General features: G+C 41.7%; 1 long non-coding RNA gene across 2 annotated transcripts in view; it reads right to left on the bottom strand.

Moving 5' to 3' along the window:
- Positions 1–2,279: 2,279 nt before the first annotated feature.
- Positions 2,280–15,669, bottom strand: part of LOC116447619 — a 146,394-nt gene continuing 133,004 nt past the window's right edge. The window contains exons 6-7 of one of the 2 annotated variants that reach the window (XR_004241614.1): positions 8,073–8,202; positions 2,280–3,108 (exon numbers count right to left, since the gene is read on the bottom strand). This is a non-coding gene — a long non-coding RNA (uncharacterized LOC116447619). Of the gene's footprint in view, positions 3,109–4,731; positions 6,447–8,072; positions 8,203–15,669 lie in introns of those variants that run through there. The other variant, XR_004241615.1, reaches the window with a different exon arrangement.

The following is a 15,669-nucleotide window of genomic DNA, read 5'->3' as shown; positions in this document are numbered from 1 at the left end:
GACAGCTTCTCATTAGATTAGAATAGACAAGATGCTTGAATCAACAGTGGAATTTTATTAGCGATGCTCAAGTATAAAAACAAGAGCTTTTCATTTTGAGATTGTATACTTTATGCTGTATTGATTTGGTTTTATTGATTATAAATAAAAAAAGTGTAAGTGTTTCTCCAGTGGTGTAAATTAATTGTTATTGTGCCACAGAAAATGGAAGACTGCACCACAGTAATTAACATTTCCTGGCAAGGAAACTAAGTGAGCTTGCTGCTGAAATGGGCTTTAAAGCATATTTTGACATAGCACAAACACGAGCATATGCCTGTGAGGGGGTGATGTGGCAGGCACGGCAATCGCTCCGGGGACTCGGATCAGAGCAGAAGCCTCGCAGCTACACAGGGTCCTGTGTCCCTGAGCTCAGCTGGGGCAGGAACAGGCTCCCAGCCCTCCTCCTCCTCCACAGCAGTCCGGGGGCAGCTGTGGGTGGAAGGTGGAGTGCACCCCTCACGTAGCAGCTATTTTGAGGCAACCCACGGGACTGCAGAGGTGCAGCCATGAACCTTTCTGATACCTTCAGCTCTTGGCATCCACGCGTTCTCCTCTATCATTTCCAGGATGCCCTCCGTAGGTGTAGCTGGCTTCTGGGCAGTTTGGCACACAGAGAGGCCCTCAGGCCTGTCTGGAACTGCTGGGCACTGTAACGGACTGAGGAGCTTGGTCCTGTCAGACAAGGGAAAATGAAACAACACTTACAGCAGCTATCTCCAGCATCAGCTGAAACAAGGAAACTGAAGAAAAATGCCTCTTCTCCTCCTCCATGAGGCGCCTTTAGAGGACTTGAACAACTGTCAGCACAACGAAGTCAATACAGCTGATTCCTAAAAGATTACAATTTAACTAACAAGGAAAAAAAATAAAAGCACCTTCTCTCTGGGTAATCAGTAAGGAAAGGGAGGTACAGATAGTTGAAGAGATTAATTAGCAGCTGGGAGATGAACACCATTCTGCTAGCTACTGTAACTTAAACCAACTCAATCCCTTCTTTTGAGACCATCTACTTTACTAACTAATTATAAGCTGTGTGCTACAAGACAGGAAGCTCTTCTTAAATAAGTTAAAACACATCCAGTGACAGTGATAAATCCATTAATAAGAAAAAGCTCTCTACACTTTTTGTCACACAATCAAGTTTTCTTCTTTTGCGCTAAGAGAAAATTTTGATCAAGTAAATAATATTTTATCTCAGCAAAATGGCTCCATATCAAAAAATCACCAAAATCCAGGAGCTGGTCTGTATGCACCCTCAGAGAGAATGTAAAAACTGCTGGTGAAGACTAACCCTAAAGCTGGAAGTAGCATGGCATGGAATATTTAAAGGAATATTTAAAGGAAAACCAATATGAATGGAAAATCTCTGCAAGAAGGGAGAGCCCGTTTACCACCCTGACTGCTGTAGTCACTAAGGTCTTCAGACTCAGCTGAGAGAACAGCTAAAGCCCACCCTCCAGCTCAGGAGTCAGCATTCTTTGGCCTCTCAGGCACCTGGTTTATATCTCTTGTCCCAATCTCCAGTGTCAGGGAAGCTTACACTATTATTAACTCCCTGGTTCCTAGTTCTCTGGTGAAGATCCTGTATCTAGGCAAAATCTGAAAGGCATTGTGTAACTAGGCAGAAGATTTCTGTAACTGTGTTTTCATCGGGAGTGACAAAAAAGTGCAAATTGATTGTGCTTTATGTTTTGTTCAGAGGGACATGGGTAACATGGAAAGGTAAATCTGATCTCTCACCTATTTTCCCAAAAGTGTAGCTAAAGCTCAGGTTATTTCTGGATACTCCATCCCACTGCTATCTTTCCCTCTTGTGCAGATCTTCACATCAGGGTCTTGCTGTGGCATGCAAATCAGACTCAAAAGGGTGTCCATATGTTATTTAGCCTTTGGTAATGCCATCCAAGAGGTACCAACCTTCTTGTGAGAGCACCAGCGTCGTCCAACTATCCGGAACAGAATTCAGTTCTGGGGTGCATTAGAGGCTCCTTTGTGAAGTTTCTATGAAACGGGTTTCAATAACTTTGGACAATTGAACTAAATATTGTATCAAAACAAAATTTTCTGTCAAGGTAGTATCTTGCTATCTACTCTTCCTATTGTCCAATTGATTTTTGCCTGTAAAGGGTACTTTTTAGTGTACACATACTCCCAAGTACTTCAGACATCCTGCTTGTTGATTACAGATAGCTCCAAATCAAAGCCTCAGATTTCCAAACCTTGATTGGAAAGACAGATTTAGAAATAAAAGAACAGAAAACTTTATTCCATCAAAGTAATATTTTTATGAGATTAGTTATAATACAAAATTTATTCTTCATGAGTACCATTTTCCATTCTCATGCAATTTTCCAGAAGTCCTGCTACTGTATGAATGACTCAGAAAGCTTTAGACCCAACAAACACAGCCTATAGGAGCAGATGGTAGAAATTAAGGAAGTTGTGCTGTGTTACTTCAGCCGAGAATCTGAAGTTCAAATTTTTGTCTCTGTTTTTCATATAGCTGTATTTGATATCAGGAGCCTAAATCAGAGAAACTACCAGCAGAACTCTTACTGGTGTAAGAGGAAGACTGAGATGGGCAGGACTGCCTCCGAACAGGCTTGATAGAAGACATCTGTCACAAAAGTGACAAAAAGTATAAACAAGCACATGGGCAAGATGAGACCTATAAGGCAAGAGCAAAGCCATGGGTGTTTCTAACACCACTTGGTAGAGCACTGCATGATCAAAACTTGCTTTAAATTTTAGGAAATTATATATTCCAACGGGCTGGAACAAAAAATATCTATACCATTGAGTGGATCGAGACATTATGGTGTTAGTCAAGCTGATAAGGTTTTGTTAGCCTTATGGTGATCTGTAGGAGAAAGAATGTTTGCCTGCAGAAGAGATAAGACAGTAAAACTGCTCTGCTCTTGTACTGCTGTGATTCAGCGGTCAGGAGCTGTTTCCACTACTGAGAAGTTCAGGTCCAACAAAAATCCTCTGGCAGTCTCAGCTAGTGACTTCATGATAGCTTCAGACAAAGCCTTTTGCTCGAGATCGGATATGAATTGAAACAATCTGGTAAAGAAAAACATCCAGTCAGTACTCAATAGAAGTGTAAATATAAAAGTCTCCCCCCAGCAGATGTATTTTAATGAATGCATAGTTACAGGGTGACTATGTTATCTCATAGTTGTCTTGTATCATTAACTGAGAAGAGAGTTTCAAAAAAAGTGTCCCCACAGAAATCTTATTCATATGTTTTATTATATGTTCCAGCACGGGCACCACTTTAGTTTAATGGTATGTTGGATGATGGTACAAATTTATAGCCAAAGGTTTACATCACAGACAGCTGGAATGAATAACAATAAATTAATTTAAAGTGCTACAGAAGTGCTCCCCATAGTATGCAGTGCTTATGTGCTCAAGACTAATAATTTATAAATGCACGTCTTTTATAATACTGATCTAAAGTCCTTAAAGCACCTAGTTAAAAAGCAGTCACATGACATAAATTATTTTTATTAATATTTCAAATGCATGATTAGGGTGGGCACCATGGTCATTAGCATTAGATAGCTTTCATTTATGACCAAGTGCAATGAAGCAATAGCCAGACACAGAAACCAGTTAAGCAATGGCAAACAACCATTGGGGGAGTCCTGGGATCATTCCTGGTGCTTCTTCCACGTGCTTTTTATAAGCTAGTGGTCATCACAGCTATGGCTGTTTCCCTTCCTTTTGCTGCTCTGCTGTGTTTGTCACACTAGATACTCAGAAGGCCTGAAGAATAAGATGTGCTACTGAGTGCAGTCAGAAGCAGCTGTGCACCTCTGCATGGCTTTCCTTCCATCCCCAAACACTGAACAGCAGCGGTGCAGAAGGCAGTGAGGGGGCCAAAGGGTGCTCTAACCCCTGCCCTCACTACACCAGCAGTGCTAATTTCAACACTGAGTGAATACTGAACTCTCGTACAAACTCTTGCTTGGACGGTGTAGGTTACTTGAAAGTATTTTACTTGCTTTGGGATGACACATTTTTGGTTCTGTGTCAGGGAATAAGAGACAAGTGATGCCTCCAGGCAAACAAGTATTTGCAGTGAAGCATTGTGGAGACAAAGGATCAGGGCAGGCCATAAACTTCCCTTTTGGGGCACTGGACTATTTGTTTTGCTAGCATAACCCAATGTCTTTCTCTAGTCTCCCATGGTGAAAGAGTATATTCACTATTACTAGTGAGGGTAAAAGAGCAACCAGCTCAAATAACTTGGATAATGTTGCATCTTTTTCCCCAGTGCAGCTCTCTGGCATACCTCAGTGCAGGGATGTCACTTGCCTTAATACCAACTTTACTTTCCCCAGGCAAATTTGGCTGCTCCTCACTTTTCTTGGTGAAAATAATTTACTTCTTAAATGCAGAGTTATTAATCTGAGGTTATAGAAGGAGTCTTTCACACTGAAAGAGGGATCATGAATAATTTCTGTGTCTCTTCTTCTGGGCCATTGCCATATATTAGACTACATATTTGAGTCTTGGCAGATTGAAAAAATATGCGCCACAATCAACCCCATTCACTTTGGTGGTTCTCTAGCAAAGGAAGTGGAGTGAGACACAAAGTGGCCATCATCATCTGGTCCCTCCTTCCCTCTTTTTAAAGAAAAGAAAACTGTTTGTGCGACACAGAATTCAAGCTTCTAGGTAACAATTCCTGATTAATTTTTTTTAGTATCACAAATCTTTGCAAATTCATACTCTCTCTCCTCTTCCTTTCTGGTTTTCTTTGAAAGTACTTTGTAATGTAACACATTTTTCCAGAGGTCAATGGGGACATATTTGCATTTTGATACACTTTAAATTTTTGCCTCCAGTACGCCACTCAAATGCGCTCTGCTAATCAGAAGCCAGTAATGATCTCCTATATACTTCAAGCGGGTGGCTGGGCATATAAAAGCACCTCAAAATGCAAAATCTGTGAGACAGCAACACAGGGTAAAGACAAATAAATACAAAAAAGGGACAATGCTGGCAAAAGCAGTTTGGGTTTGTAAGCTGAGGGTTCTGCCTGAAATAAGCAGCTAATGTGTTTATGTGCACCACTGGAGTGATAAGGGGATTCAGGGGACTCCTGCCTCAGCCAGCTGCACTGATGGACTGCAGGTTTCTCTGAGCAGATCACTTGTATGTCAATATACCCAGATGAGGCATGAGCATTTCTGAAGGTTTTTATACTGTCAGTGATACCTCATGTTCTGAACAATCCAAATCCAAGATTAGGCAGGATCTAGAAAAATGAGGCAGCCCCAAAGCATGGGTTTAATCTGTGTGGAGATCTTTTATTTTTAGCAGTAATAATAGGTTTACACTCAAATTTGCCTGCCCAAAGTGAGAGGGTGTGTGAAGCTGTGTGGGAAAGAAAAAACAAACCCCAGAACTCAAGAGATTATTTATTAAAAATACATTTTTTTAAAGCATGAGTATCTTTGACAGACAGAGTTGCAAGAAAACCTGAACAGTTTCTCACTAACCACTGCATCAGGAGAAAAACTCCCAATAAGCAGATGTTGCTTAGGCAGCAATCAGCCAGGCAGTGTGTGTGTGTGTGCGTGTGTGTGTGTGGAGGGGGAGAGGGATGGAGAGAGAGCCAGGCAGTCAGGTCTTAAGGCACTGTGCTGAGTGTGTGTGTGGCTGCAAAGGATGGCAAATTTGTGTGAGAAAATCACATATGAGCAAAATCAAGCTGCTCTGCTGGATATTTTATATGTATTTTTAAAAGAAAGCAGCAAGAAGAAACCAGGGGAGAGAGACTGAAAAGACAAGGCAGGAATGACCAGGCAATTGTGTGTCTGGGCTACCAGCAGCATAAGGCAAGAAATCCAGGCACCAGGGAAATCATTTAAAGCCATATTGATTCGTTTTGGAGGTGAGAAAAAGCAGATGCACTCAGCTACTATGGAATGGCTCTGACAGCAGCTACAGCTGCTTGGTTTTACTTTTTTTTTTTTTTTTTTTTGACGAGTTTCATTCACAGAAAGCCGGCACTGTGAACGCAAAGCAGCCTGCACCCCTCACTGCGTCACCCCTTCCCCCAGCAACGGGAGCTGCCATCAAAGCCTGTCCCAGCCAGGTAGCGCCGCCAGGCAGCCAAATGAACCCTCGGGCAACACCAGAATGGAAGAGGGAGAAAGAGGGGGACAGAGGGAGGGTGGAGGATCAATGGCTGACATTCAGCAGCTCTGGCCATTTCCAGCGGGCTGGGAGCGACTGGAGGCAGAGCAGGTTCAGAGCCCATCCATCTCCGCGACAGACAGCAGCTCTTCCCCGGGAACTCTGCCCGGCCCCCGTCCTCAGCAGCACACAAAGCAAGGCTCCAGAGGAGAGAAGGATCCAGTACTGTGTGGTGCTGGTCCTTGCAGCTAGAAAATAGGAGGTGAATTGCACATGACATGGGAAAACAAGCGGGTTTAGTATTCTGTAGGAAATCCTATGTTTTGGGGAAAGAAAGGGTGGGGGTTTCTACATGGAAATACGGTCAGGTGCTGCCTGCACCAATACCAGTAAAGCAAGCACTCTGCCAGGCTGGGCCTTTGCTCCTTACCTTAATTCAGCTGGTCCTTCATCTATTTATCCAAAGATGTAATTATAGAATTCATACAGAGACGCTGTGGCTGAGATCTTTAAAACACTGCTTTTCTGGCAACCAGATACCTGTGAAGATCTGCCCTAGGTGACTTATCCTCAGTCACGGAGTGAACCTGATCCTCAGACAAGGCCTCTGAGTCTTCCCCAGATTCAGATTTTTCTCATGCAATCAACTTATTCACTGTGAGGTGTGGTTTCAGACTACAAAATTCATTCAAACTTCATGCATTTTTACAGCATGCAGTTCAAAAATTTCATTTTCTGTTCAAAAAGAAACCAGACTCCACAACAGGGAGGGTAAGGGATGCTCAGGAAGGTTTCCTTAAGAATAAAAATAGTGCTGTTTTATTTAATCTGAAATGAAATTTGGTATGGTTTTATTCTTTCTGGAAACAAAAATCTAGGTGCTCTTCTGAGTTAAACCCCAGTTGCTCTCATAGCACCTCAGATACTGTCCCATCCTTCCTGTTTTCTACTCCAGGAACCTCAAGTGTAACCAGGTAGGGATGTGTATGTGTGTGCTCACCAGCTTGGTCTTTCACAAACATCTGCTGAGGGGCATCTTATTTGTATGAATTGTGAGTTTGGCATAAAGCAAGTCAGAGAATTTCCATCAGGACAGTTCCTAAAGAAAACAGCTTTCTGTTTTCAAGAGATGAAATAGTTTGTAACAATATAAAACTCCATTTTTCCATAGAAAATAGGTATTCTGGTCAAAATTTAATATTCACTTCACTGAAGGTGCATGAAAAGATAATCAAACATTTTCTTAACTGGCACTAATTCACATTTTTTATTGGCTACACACTGAAGAGTGTAAATCCAGAGTAACTTCCTTGGCCTCATTCAAGTTACTTTGACTTACCCTGTTGCAAATAAATTTGAAATCTCAGTCTGTGTAATTGGTTCTTGCGATGAATATCTTTTTCTTCTAGGTATATACATACAGACAAAAAATGTAACAAAAAACCCAGTGCAATTCAAACCAAGAGGCTTAATGGATTCTGAGTCAGGACTGTTATGAAGAGTTCCAACTCCTTGTGGATTTGGTTTCAGTACCACTGGCTAGAACATGCCAAAACGTGTACATTTATAATTAAAAGTAAAAACATACAGCCAAGTATTTAAAATAATTTACAACTATATTTTTATCAGCCATAATTTGAAAATGATCAGTGTTACACAGAACACTGGCTCATTTTTAAAGCTTAGGTACATCTTCCACTAAATTAAACTTACCCTAAAACATCTTTAGATCTGATGACTGAGTAGTTTAACAGCATCTTAACAATACTGAGGCATCTTTGTAAGTCTTTAGATTTATTTGTAGACCAATACATTTTCTTTTTCACTTGCTAAAAAAATTAATCCTTTGCTTTAGATAAAGAAACAAAAATTACCACAAGATAGGGTGAGTGTCTTGTCTTCAGAAAACCTCAGACCGTTCCCACAGGAGCCAAACGCAGTGTACAAAGTCTTTGTGTTACTGGAAGTACTTCAGGATCTGGATTATGAGTCAATGGTAGTTCCCTGCATGGATTCAAGTAGAGAAGTTACTTATTAATATGCAATGCTACTTTTTGTTTCTATTTCAGCTGGTTTGCAGCAGGCCAGATCACTTCATCTAAAAGTATCAATTAAAATGATCATGAGTGCTGCACTGCTTTAGCGTGACAGGTATCACCTTGAGTAGGATCTCTTGTAATTGGCTTTTAATGCTTTTCCAAAGGGGTGCCACTTTTCTACATCTGATAAATGACTAAGTTGGGGTAATTCTGTTTTCCAAGGCAAATAAATAAAGTGAAGAAAACAGGATGAGGGCACATTTATCCTTAGTGTAAACTCACTGACTTCAGTGGTATTACACTAGAAATACTTGCAGATTGGGGTTTCTTATGCAAAACCTGATGTGAATTGTGCCTAATAAGAAAGTACCTTAAATCATGCCTTGGGCAAAATAGCTCAGTTAATCCCAAAATGTTGTTGCAAGAAAATTCCTTCCTTTCCACAGTTTTCTAGGGGAGTTATAAGGCATGTTACACAGCCAAGCTTTTCCAAGGAATTAAAATAATTTCTTTTCTTGATTCAGATCAGCCTACTATTTTTGTGAAGCATTTTTTGGTTAATTTTCATCTCTTTCACCCTCCCAGCCAAAAACCAAATAGATTTACAAGGTTACTTACTGCAAAACTTCACAGCTTTTTCAGTCAGCTCTTGCATATATTAAAGAAAATGCCAATTCTGCTTCCTTGTCTGTAAGCCCCTAAAATAATCTGGGCTCCCTTTTATTTCTGCTTGTATGAAGTCAGGAAACATTTTCCTAGAGTTACATGAGCACTAAGTAACACAACTTGCCCAGAAAGAATTTTTTAAAAATTTCAATATATAATAAAACCAAAATAAAATGAAGTGAAAATGGCCAGTGTAATGAAACGTTGGCACTCAGTCAGAAGTTAGGTGCTGAGTTTTACTTTCACTTTCCTGCCCTACCCTTTCTAAAATACTGAGAGAAAATAAACACTGAGATGACAATATTGAAATAAACCCCAAAACATTTCAGAAAAATCTTTGCAATGATTTTTCCCCCCGTAATTGGCATATAAACTGGTAAATGTTTTTGACAAAATAGTGTTTACAGGAAAAACGATTCTGTCAAATAATTTTCAGCCAGCTTTCCAAAGCAACCCTGCTGTAAAAAAAAAAAAAAAAAAAAAAAAAAATTCATCCCAATGTGTCTGTGTGGTGTGACCATGCCCATTTTGTGACTAATCCCTGAGTCCAATAGTCTCAGATTTGCCCCAGTGCTGAGTGATTGCTTTCTTTCCTACCGATTGCTTCATTTCTGGAGATGGCAGCTTTCACATGAACAGAGCATCCTGCTCCCTATTCCCTGCACAGCACTTCCACATACAAAACAGCAGCGACAAAAGTCCACTCTGCTTTGCTGGTGATGAGCTGTGCATCAGACCCGCTTGCAGTGCTGGCAGTCTGCAATATTGCTGAGTAGGGGCAGCAGGAGCTGGATCTTAATGATTTGCCCCCTCCCGATCATTTGGGTTCATTGATTTCTCTAATTAAATATGCATTCCACTTCACCATTATTCCCAATGATTGCATTTAATCTCAACGACAGGGCCAGGGATGAGAGCCTTTCTTACAAACTGCTTTTGCAAGCCCTGCTGTTCTGTAGGAGCTCTTGGATTCCTCCAGGTATTTGTCCAGTGCTGTTGGGCTCCATCCTCCTTTCCTCAACGAACTGTTTTCCCCCACGTATTCAAGCCTCTCTTCCTTTCAACTGAGCCTTCCAGCGTCGCTTTAGAGGGCTGGAGCTGCAGTTCTGTCTGACAGTCGTGTATGTAAAGCTGATTTATTTGGCTGCTGTGGCACTGCGCCAGGGAAGAGGCCGTCTGAATGGTGAAGCTGTTAGGAAACTAATTGCATGATGGACTGCAGTTACAGGAGAGTCTTCACTGTCTGCTTCATCTAATCACATTTGCTACGAAGGATTTTTCTTGTTTGCCCCTTTTCCATTGTTTGAATTGGAAGAATACCAGGTTTACACCAGGGATGGGCTTGGCTGATTGGTTCCCAAGCCTGTATCACTACCTTGTCAGTCCCTTCATTTGCTAAAGAGACTCAAATATTGTCACTGCTGTGAGTGTTCCCTTGCTTTCACCTCTCAGACTGGGAGGCTTTGAACTTGCCAAGTAAGCACTCTGTTCAGCACTCTGTGTTGTTCAGCACTCTGTGTTTGTTCTTCTTGTGTGGATGAAGTCAATAATCTCTAAATGAAGGGCAAGAGCTGTTTGGGTTAGCAATTTCATCATCTTCAACACAGAAAACGGACAGCCTTGCGATAGAGGTGGGTTAACAAGAAAGGAATTTCCCTCTGCCTCGCTTTCAAATGTCTTTCTGAACACTGAGTCTGAACTGAAACCTTGGGCTGCAAAATACTGGCCTATGGAAAGAACAAAATCTTGGAAGAACTCTGTGTCACCAGATCACCTTTATTTGGGCCATGCTCCATTTCTTTGCAAGCAAACATGCCTCATTAGTCATTTACCTGACAGAAAAGCAGCCATACTGCTGCTTGTCTCTACTGTTTCTACCCAGGGAAGGAGCGTTGGTAAATGGTAGACCTAATGATAAGCTAAGTGACTTCCATCCTCAAATCACAGCTCCCTTGGGGCCAGTGCCAACCACTCTTCCCCAGTAGCAGCAGATAGATTGTCACTCTGCTTGCATGGCAGCACTGATGCTGTTTGCATGCTCTTGGTGATCACATTTTTCGTTTGAGAGGTTTATGTTCATCTTCCTGATAGGTACCAGGTTCAAGTCAATATTGACTCATTCCAAACTAGTGCGAAGTGAAAACTCTGAGTTTTTCCTGATTCCACCACAAAACTTTCTCCACAGCCACCGCCTGCCTCCTGGGAGATGTGAGCTGAAACTTGAGCTCAGACCGCATGCTGGCACAGGGGAATGGCTGCAAATGGCTTTATGGATATTTTGCAGGCCCCTGATAAGAAATAGTTTTAGAACCCAGTCTTATTTAAGCCACTTTTGGGTAACCTTTGGCTGTTACAAGTATGTTTCAAATTGGACATGTATCACTCAGCTTTTCAATTTCAGCTGGTGTTACTCTACCCTTCTCTTTGCATAAAACAGAATTGCGCTGTTGGTCGTTTTTTTCTGAGGTCAAGGGAAAGTCTCCCATCAACTTCACTGAGCAGTGAACCAGACCTGCTAAATTTCAATTGTCAGGGCAATTTCCTCCCCTCCTTCATGGTCTCAAAGAGCCAAGGCATATTGGAAGGTGTGTACTTGCAGCAGTCTACCTGAGCTGTAGGAGGTGCTCCCTCTCAAAAGCCAAGAGCTTCAGATGGGAGCCTGCACCCAGTGGTAACAGCCAGCAAGCAAAAGGAAATGACAGCTGGAGCTCAATGCAAAAAGTCAGTCTGACAGCTTTGCTACATCCTCCCAAAGAACTCAGAGTGAAACTGTTGTGAGCTGAAATCTTATTTACAACCCCTGGTGTTCCTTCTGCAAGGACAGAATAATTTTTAAAGCAAGATTGGCTACAGCTTTCTCCATCTCCTAAGGTAGCCACTAGTAAGAGCTCTGCAACTTAAGCAATCTCAGGATGTTGCAAATTTCTATCTAGCTCCCTCATTCATGAACTTCAGCCCAAACTTGAGGAAGTTCAGCCAATACATCATCTTAGATCTCCCCCATACACTTCCTTGCGTAGGAAGCTGCAAACCTTGCCAAGCCCCAGGCAGTCACCCTTCCTTTACATAGCTACACTTCTCAGCAATAAGGGGCAGGATGACTCGGACAACAGAAACATTCACAAAACAAGACACCATTGCAGAAGTTTTCAGAACTTGGACTTTTGAGTAGGAAAGGTTTGGAGAGCTACAGTTTCTTGGGAAAGTGGAAAAAGGAAATAATTAAAACAGGATGATGAGTAGAGGCTTACTTTGATAGACCCAATCATAAATTTTAGCGAAGAAGCAGAGTCTGGTTGTCCTTGTGATATTGCACATCAATAAACAAGGACTGCTCTGTTATATTCTGTACAAATTAGACCTTATAAATCTCTCCCTGCCCTAACCATGCATGTTTCAACTCAAAGAGAGACTGCAGATTTGATAAGCAGGAAAACTACAAGAAAAAGCTAAATCAGGGAGAAACATACATGCTGCCTGGTCAGATGATGGTAATAGTAGATGGAGGCTTTGTGGAGCCTGAGGACATTCAGAGCATTGTAGAAACACTGCAGAAAAGAGCCAGTGGCCGTGCCACTGCACTGGTGGCAGCTTTGAAGAGATCAGATCAATGTAGAAGATTTCTTGTGCACAGTGACTACCAACAGTACAAAATGCATAGATGTACAGAAACCCATTTTCTATCAGTGGTTTTTTTGTGCATCCCCCTCTAAGCCCTCGCATAGTTTGAGCTGCACATCCTCCTCATATACCACACTCCCCCAAAAGATTAGCAGTGCTTATCTTGTGTGTGCCTGGGGAGCATGTGCCAGCGCACCTGGGCAGGGAGTTCTGGGCCAGCCCCAGTCATTTTTCTGGGTCCTCCTTAAAAGCAATTAGCAGCTTCCCCCTTTAACTTCAGAGGGCAAACTCAATCATAGAATAACTTTCCTGCAGCCGGTACAATTAGCAGGAATGCGTTTGACCCCAGCTTCACCTTTTCTGAAATGCAGTTCCTGGTACAAAATGTTGCAGTGCTCTTGAGAGTGACATGTTATGAGTAACTGGATGTCAGGATCCTTGTATGAAAACAAACAAATCCCCAAATAACTGGAAAGTCCTGAGCCAGAAATGGGCATAATAAAGGTAGAAATAATTCCTATCTTCACGTGTTACTTCTCCTTTCTCTTAATACCAAACCAGTGCAGTGCATCACAGCCCTCACCCCAAACATGTTCTGATACATACTGTGTCTTAGAAAAGCACAGCCAAAATTTGGGGTTTGACAGCTGCTGCTATGTGGAAATGTAAGTATCTGCTTTCACAGAGACAATGTCTGAAACACTTCTGGGTGCCATGAGGAAAGCGGAAACCTTTTGTTTCATACATATTTTTCTTATGCATCTTGATATTTCAATTAATTTTTCTAAGGAAACAACAATAACAACAATCTCCCTAGGCTTGCACTGCTTCTCTATTAATATGTAGAAAAGAACCATCTATCTTAGAGCTATGAGGCTGGGATTTCTAAGTCAGGAGGAAAGTCCTGGACACCCAACAGACCAGCAGTGCTGGCATGTGGCACCCAGTCTCATCTGTGGTATACTCTGGGAATATTCTTATTTCGTGAGAAATACCACACACACCACCCCGTCCTTTCCATGATGTATGTCCAATGACCTCTCTTTTCCATGTCATACATGGTCTGATCTTTTTCCCTGAGCATTATTTGCACAGTAATCCTTTTCCTTCTATGACACAAACACAAAATTCCCTTTCCTCCACTGTCACTTGTAGAACAATCCCTTACTTCTAGTGGCATGCAGGCAGAAACCTGTTATCTTTGTGCCAAACACAAAATGATCATCCCTAGCTTGCCTCCAGTGTTTGACAATGCAGCCCTTATGTCAATTCTATGAAGAACACACCACAGTCCTTTCATTCCCAATTTATCCAAACACAACCTTCACCTGACCGGTGAGCAGTATGAAATACAATAGTGGAAAATGCAAGGTATACAGCCCAATTTTTAAAATCTCCTTTAGAAAACTTCAACTTTTTCAAATGTTTGAAGAGAGAGACAAAAACAGGTGTATGGATATTCTAGTATGTTTGCCATTACTTTTTTTTCCTTTTGCTCCCCTCTTTTTCAATGACATGATGAAAAATCGTCACGGGGAGGGGAACAGGAGGAAGATAGAAATTTGGATGTGACTCAGAACTTGAACCCAAACCTAGCCTTTTAAATTTCTCTGGCTTGGGTATCTTACATGTGAAGGATTTAAATTTTTTTTTAAGTTAAAAAATGTTTTGGCTTAACACACACACTCCCACCCCACTTGCATCAGACCAGTTACCACAGCAAATCAGAGTGAGAAGGTAAGAGAGCAGTAATCAGGACTGCCAGTGTCATCAGCTGAACACGTAATTTAGCCTGCTTTACTCTGAGCCCTATCCAAACTCAAACAGATACCTGTTTAACCAGGGCTTAACAGGAAAGCCTTATCTCTAACTCATCCCCTGGGAAGCTGCAGCAAGACAGGAATCTGGTGGGGGGTGGGAATCAGCCCCCTAATTTGATATCCCCTGTACACAGCAGCACTGCATTTAGTGATGATTTGGGCTTAAAGTGATCCTGTTTATTTCTTTGGGATGCCTATTTCCACCCTGCTGCACAGCATGCTTTCAAAACAGGGCTCAATTAAATAAATATTGATTGTGACCTTTTGCAGAAACCCCAGTTTAGACCCACTGATTCTAAATGGGTTTTGCCTGCTCTTGGAGTGACATATGTGTGCCAGGGTTGGTTTGGCACTGCACCTTTGGTTACTGCACACAACTTCCTTGTAACAGGACTGACCAATACCTCAAGGTGCTCCTGTGTTTGTGACTTGCTATCCCATGTAGCTGCTGCATTTGAGGCATGAGATTTCGTGTGTTTGCTCCCAGAGCAGTCGCAGTCGGTGCCTTTAGCTCCTGACTGGTACAGCCACAAGGGCTGCTGAATGAAATTCAGGGTGGAAAACCACCACTGCATTTCCTGAACAAAGATAATAATTATGGTAATTGTATCACTTTAGCACATTTCTCACTTGTGTTTTTGAATAAATGGTGTGAGCCAACGAGATCAGCAGCTTCTTCCCTTCAGATTAAGTTGTGCTTTGAATAGCAGCATAGATAGGACAAGACTTTTCGTTTGCTATGTTTTCTTCTGCATCTTTTCAATGGTGCATTACACAGTCGCCACAATTCTTCACCTCTACTGTCACTTTTATGGCAGTGTTTTCCTTTTCCTCCTCTTCAGTCATGGGCATGCTAATCTTTTGTGTCACAAGCAGCACAACCCCTCCTTTATATGGGCCTCCTCCTGCCAGTGCACAGTTCTGAATTACACAGTTAAAAGAAAAAATCATTTCACCTACAAAATGTAAAACAATGTAATTTTTACCATTGCTATTTTTATTTCCATTACCACTAAATCCTGTCTGGATTGAATAATTAAGCAGCTATTTGTGTCATGGGTTTCAATGCTGAATGTAACCCATTAACCCTGCAGGAGCAAGGTCCTTGAATTCTGAATAATTCTGCGACTAAGCTGTGATGAATCAGGACTGAGATAAGAGCCATGCATCTTTAAAAAAATCTGGAGCATGTTCTTGGCATTCGAGGTTTTTTCTGTGTTGCGAGCAGTTTCTGCTCTTCCTTTTCTTTTTGTCTTCCCTCATTCAACTGACTGTCATGAGAAATGCAGAAAACCTCTACTTAGAAAAAGTGTTTGTTATAGTTC

This window comes from Corvus moneduloides, chromosome 8 (genome assembly GCF_009650955.1).
Source record: "Corvus moneduloides isolate bCorMon1 chromosome 8, bCorMon1.pri, whole genome shotgun sequence".
Taxonomy (NCBI): Eukaryota; Metazoa; Chordata; class Aves; order Passeriformes; family Corvidae; genus Corvus; species Corvus moneduloides.
The sequence above is the reverse complement of the archived record's forward strand: the minus strand, read 5'-3'. Positions and strand labels throughout refer to the sequence as shown.